Source organism: Chrysoperla carnea, chromosome 1, assembly GCF_905475395.1.
Source record: "Chrysoperla carnea chromosome 1, inChrCarn1.1, whole genome shotgun sequence".
In the NCBI taxonomy this organism is placed as follows: Eukaryota; Metazoa; Arthropoda; class Insecta; order Neuroptera; family Chrysopidae; genus Chrysoperla; species Chrysoperla carnea.
The window spans coordinates 121,380,186-121,386,528 of NC_058337.1; the positions used below are offsets into that span (position 1 = coordinate 121,380,186).

At 29.1% G+C, this 6,343-nt stretch overlaps 1 non-coding gene across 1 annotated transcript; it reads right to left on the reverse strand.

The window, feature by feature from the left end:
* Positions 1 to 331: 331 nt before the first annotated feature.
* Trnae-uuc lies at positions 332 to 403 on the reverse strand. The gene has a single exon. It is a non-coding gene; the product is annotated as a tRNA-Glu (tRNA).
* Positions 404 to 6,343: the final 5,940 nt, after the last annotated feature.

The window sequence follows — 6,343 nt, forward strand, 5'->3', positions numbered from 1 at the left end:
TGCATATCATAGGGTTTTTTTTTTACATTTTCTAAATTTTGAAAGAAGAACGAAGGACGATCCATTAATGAATAGATCCCATGCGAAAAGCGAGCATACTTTGCAAATACCACGCCCCTGAAAATATGAGAGTGTGAGAGTAGGGACGCTTAAAAATAGTTAGGAGGATATATGGGAGTGGTCGAGTTAACAAGGAGAATTGACCCACCGCCCCCTGGCCGTTTCAAAATCGAAAATTTTAAATTTTCCATGTATAATAAATTTGTGAAAATAGAATCCTTTATCGTCCCAGAAATTAATTCGAACAAAAATATTAACATAAAAATATGATTTCCGATACCGGGAATCGAACCCGAGCCTCCTGGGTGAAAGCCAGGTATCCTAGCCACTAGACCATATCGGATCATGCTAAAAAACTGAAAGATTTCAAAATATAAAAACATACTTAATAATAAATTTATTTTTAGAAGTAATTCTATTTTCGTTTTTATAAAATGAAAAGTATAAGTGAATTTTTATAAACTTGTATTTTGAATCTGTATTATATCTTTAAAAAATAAAAACTATCTAACTCTTGCTTGATTGTCTTATATAATAAAAAATTGAAATTATATATTGTAATATAAACTTATGTAATAATTATCTATCAATAATAAACGTTCATTTTCGAAATCAAACTTTTAACGTATATATACCATATATACATACATACAGGACTGGATTCAATTTAATTATTTTAGAAGTTTTAAAATTGAAATATATTTAACACGTATGTTAGTATGTAACGGAAACTTGGCTCCCACTCAAGAAAAGGATGCCATACCAAGAAGGTCTTAACAGATTAGGAGATAATCTGAAAAACCAACAATTAAAGGCATGGACCAGCTACGAGGGAGGGCGAATCGCCAAAAGCCTGTTGGGTGAAGGAAACTCGCTCGGTAACAGAGCCGAAGAAATCTTGAAACTAAACAGAGCTGATATAAGAGTCATCGTAGAGTTACTCTCAGGGCATGATAACCTGAACAAGTTCCAACATCAGATTGGAAAAAGATAATCCCCCGTGTGTGACAGATGCGGAGAAAATTCAGAAGAAACTTCGAACCACTTTCTCTGTTACTGCCTGGCGCTCATACAGCAGCGAAGGAAATGGTTTGGTCCGGCCATAGTCGAACCAGAAGAAATTAGGAAACTCAGCGCTAGGCAGATCCTGGGTTTCAGCACATCAGTTGGTTATAATAGCCACTTAAAAGCGTAGCGGGGATAGAGTACAAGGGTCTATTTGGCTAGGTGCTCTGAACCATTGCTTCGAGGCCCGATGCTCGAGCATGGCCCGCTAACCTCCATACCCATACCCATAGTATGTAACGGAAACTTTGAACATGATTTTGACTCCCTTCAAAACGTCGGATTAACTCGAAATTTGACATATTTATCAAGGATCGATTACAATACAATATTTTAATTAAAGTATATTTGCTTATCATGATCAGAATTTTTAGAATTAACAATTTCTATATCTGAAAACATGTACATTTACTTGCGCTCCCACCATATTTATACTGAATTTTTGATAAATAATAGTCTAAAAAACTAAAAAACACAAATTAAATAATATTTTTAAAAAATACTAAAACACTCGCTTTTGTAAAGAGCTGAACTAAAAGGTAGAAAATAAGTTTATCGTAAAAATGCGATGGGTGCTTTTTTAGATAATAATGGCTGTAGTCGACGACTTTTAATCCTTCCGTGATATTTGTAAATTTTTAGCGTCCAACAACCACTGCTTTAAACTAAACGTATTTTAAGCCTAAAATCCGATTATTCGAATGATAAGACATGGCTACATTATAAAGGAGGATCGAAATCTTTACTCCATTTGAATGGTTTTAGATTAAAAACAGATGTAGTCGGAGAAATTCCTTCTTCTCAACATATTAGTAAATTTTTGGGCGCCCGACAACCATTTCTTGAAACCAAATCAAAACCTTAATCACACCCTGAGATAAAAAGTAAGAAGATATTAATGTTCCTCGCTTGAATCTATGATGGATACAAGTTGTTAAGAACTATAAAAATTAATGACGATAAAATGAAATAAATACCAATAAAAATGTATAAGAGCATGAATTTTGATTTTTTTTTTTAAATATTATGTACCTTGGTACATATCAATATTTTATTGAGATGCTCAAAGATTTATTTGATCCTGCCGTTATTGTAATTATTTTATGAATGGATATTTCAGCGAATAAAAAACATAGAAAATTTAAAAAATTAAAATCAAATAGTTTTTATTCATATCAATGCAAAATGGTAAGTATTATAATTAATGATGATTCCATACGAATAATATTTTCGAATAAGAATAATCATTCACCAATTATTTCATTTTTTTTTATCGCTTAATTTATATTAGTCCTCATTTTTTGGTTAGGGGTTCAAAACTAATTCGAATGAAATTGGCAGTACTCAGTCAGTGTGGTACTGAAGTCGTGTGAGTGCGACCCTTGTAGTCCACATGACTAACTTCCCATAAAGGGAAAAAACATTAAAAAAAGGTCTTGTTAGCTTTCATAGATTATTCTTCGAACATGTACTGCAGCTTATGCTGGAACGATCATTGTCTCCACAGATAAATGATGTGTTTTATCCACTTTTCAGATTCTGTTTATTGTTTTTTTCCAGTTTTTTTTATTACCATTAAAAACGGCTCTACTAATTTTACTGCAAACTCTTTCAGTTCTTAAATACGCGATTATGCGTCGAATAAGTTCAATCGCGTGTTAATGTCATAACTGGTTCGCGAGAAAATCGAAGCGAAAGAATCCGAACGAACATACGTGCATACGCACATACGTACACACACACACACACACACAGACATCACATTGAAAAGGTTTGGTTCGGATATTGCGGCCTTGTAACCGCGGAAATATGTTAAACTGGAGACTTTCAAAATCAGACCCATTACTTCCTCAGGGAAGTTAAAAAAGTTACTGAAATTAACAATCTCCTTTTGATTTAAATTTCATTTCTTGTTGGTGAAAACGTTATATGTGAGTACTTTATATGAAATTTCAAATATGCAAATTAAAATTTGGGTACTTTATTTGATTTATATTGCATTTTATTTTGACATAATTCGCCAAATACTTTCAATTAATTTTAATTTCGAAAAGCTATGTCGAAAAGCTATGGAACGCTCTGTGGATAGCTTTTCGACATAGCTCAAAATTTGGGTACTTTATTTGATTTATATTGCATTTTATTTTGACATAATTCGCCAAATACTTTCAATTAATTTTAATTTCGAAAAGCTATGTCGAAAAGCTATGGAACGCTCTGTGGATAGCTTTTCGACATAGCTCAAAATTTGGGTACTTTATTTGATTTATATTGCATTTTATTTTGACATAATTCGCCAAATACTTTCAATTAATTTTTAATTTCGAAAAGCTATATCGAAAAGCTATGGAACGCTCTATGGATAGCTTTTCGACATAGCTTTTCGAAATTAAAATTAATTGAAAGTATTTGGCGAATTATGTCAAAATAAAATGCAATATAAATCAAATAAAGTTCCCAAATTTTGATTTGCATAGATATACTAATTTCAACAGGAAACTATTATTTAGCAGAAATAATAAAACCACATTTTTTAAAAACCAATAGATCCATGTTTTGATTGCGGATATATGGCTATTGAGAAAAAAAAACCAAATTAATATGTTTTATATTTTGACAAAAAAAAAATTTAGCGGAATCATCAGGAGACGTCCATTGAAAAATAAATCCATATATATCTTTTTTTATGTAAAGTCCATTAATTAAATTTCGTTACCATCTGGTTTTTTAATCTAAAAAAATGACCAAATCTATGAAGCGATCTGCATTGTTAAACACAGGAGACTACATGATACGAGGGTGGTTTTCAAAAAAAAAATCTCACGATATTAAAATTATAAATTCTCTTTCAGTAGAAAAAAAAATTGCTATATAGTATCATCTTTTTTTTTTTTTGAGAACAGAATACAACTACACCTGGTACGCAAAGGATCTTTTTTTAAAAAAAAGTTTACGTAAAAAATCAACCCTCCGAAAATAAAATGTTAAAGAAATTGCTTAAAAAAATTATTTTTGTTTTTTAAATATTTTGTAAAAATTGTACACATTTTTGGAGAAAAAAATTTTTTTTATTAAAATATAAAAAATGGCACGTGTCAAAATATTAAGATATACCACAAACGCCCACCCCCCAACAAATATTACCATCTTTTTTCTTTCAAATTTACATCTGTGAAGTTTTTTTTTTATATTTAAATTTTTTATTTAAATTTATTTAAAAAAAACTTTAAAACGTGTGGCAAATTTTTTTATTTGAACACACGCCTAAAATAATTAATAAAAAATTGTTCCCTTTTTATATTTATTCATATTTTTTTGTATACATTGTAATATATTAAAAAATCTGGAATTCACTAAGAGGGGTCTGATACCTCCTCTTGGAACATATTCGATCAAGATGTTTTAATTTTTTTATGGTTACATAATTTACAAATTTAGTAGATATTTTAAGGAAGTGAATTTTTTTTTTAATTTGCAATAAAATAATTCGATACGGTCGGAATGATTTCATGCTTTGCATTCAGATATTATAAAAAAATTGTATACGCGACTTCAAGTATTTCTAATTTTTGAGTAAAATTTCTTGAAGGAAGAAATTTCAATTATATGGTGAATTACAGAGAATTTTTGACGTAAATAATGCCAGTAGTTCTTTCATTCTCTGGTCACTTATTTCCAAATGTTTTTAAATGAATATTAAAACCTCCAGGGTTGTTTCTAAGAAGATACGTTGCAATTAATACTTCATATATAATAGTTTTAAAAGACAATAAAAAAAGACTTTTAACAAAAAGAAAACCGACTTCAAAAGAAAACCTTTTCCAAAATAAATTAAAATGCACTAAAAAGTAAAAAATAACGATAATATAATGTAGTTAAAATTATTGTTCTTTTTGAAGTCGGTGTCAGTCAAGATAATGTAGAAAACTGTTCCGTCAGAGTTGTTTCCTTGGCTGACACCGATTCCAAAAATAACAATAATTTTAACTACATTATATTATCGTTATTTTTTACTTTTTAGTGCATTTTAATTTATTTTGGAAAAGTTTTTCTTTTGAAGTCGGTTTTCTTTTTGTTAAGAGTCTTTTTTTATTTTGTGATTTTTAGTGAATCTGAAGTACACTAATTTGTCACTAGAAAAAGAATAATCGAAATCGGTTGGCTTGATATTGAGTTATTCGTCATCTTGTCGTGCATACTTGCTACAAATTTAAGACTTTTATGGTCTTCTCTCAGTCAAAAGTTCTGAAGTAACAAACATTAAAAAAAAATACAGTTGAATTGAAAACCTCCTACGTTTTTGTTTGAAGTCGGTTAAAAAACACGCTTTTGTTACTAGCTGAATTAGAAAGTAGAAAATAACTTTTATAAGTTCAAAAAAAATTGAGTGGTTAAGAAAAAATCATTTTCTCTTTATTTCCAGATATTGGTAAAACAAAAGTCATTATATAATATCTTAAAAAGCACCCTGTGATTTTTACGATAAATGGAATTTTTCCTTAATCATTAAATTTTTTTAGCTGATGTTTTACTTTTTAGCTTTGCTAATTACTGTATTTTTTTATTTTTTAAACTTTATGGAATATTTTCTGCGCTTACACCATTAAATATTTTTTAGTTAATCTTTAATCATGAATACTCTGATCTGAATAATCGGACAAACTTAATTAAATTATTGTATTGCCATCGAACCTTGATAAGTGTACCAAGTTTCAATTTAATGCGACGTTTTGAAGGGAGAGAAAATCACGTTTAAAAATTCCGTTATAAAGATTCATAGATACATACCAAGCTATCCAAACCGTGTTAAGAATCACTAAAAGAGTAATTTTTAAAATTCATTTTCTTGAAAAATATGCACCAAATATTGAAAAATTTATTTTATCATAAATACCTTAAAAATAATTCTAATTTAAACCTGAAAAAAATCAAATTAAATACGAATTTAGTTTCCCAATCCTTCCACCATTGTTTTACTGTATTTCTTCTCAATTATTTTAAAATAATAAGTTCTTTTCGAATATTTGGAAGCACGTTTTCGAAGTCTATTCATTATACGAATATAATTTAGATATATATGAGATCAATTTCTATCGAATAAAACGATTACCAATTCAATCCGTTGAAAAGTCAGTGTAATATTATGAGCCAATAAGTTAACACCTTTCTACAAAACAACATGCAATATACTCCCAAATTTCTATTTCAGTTTTAAAAA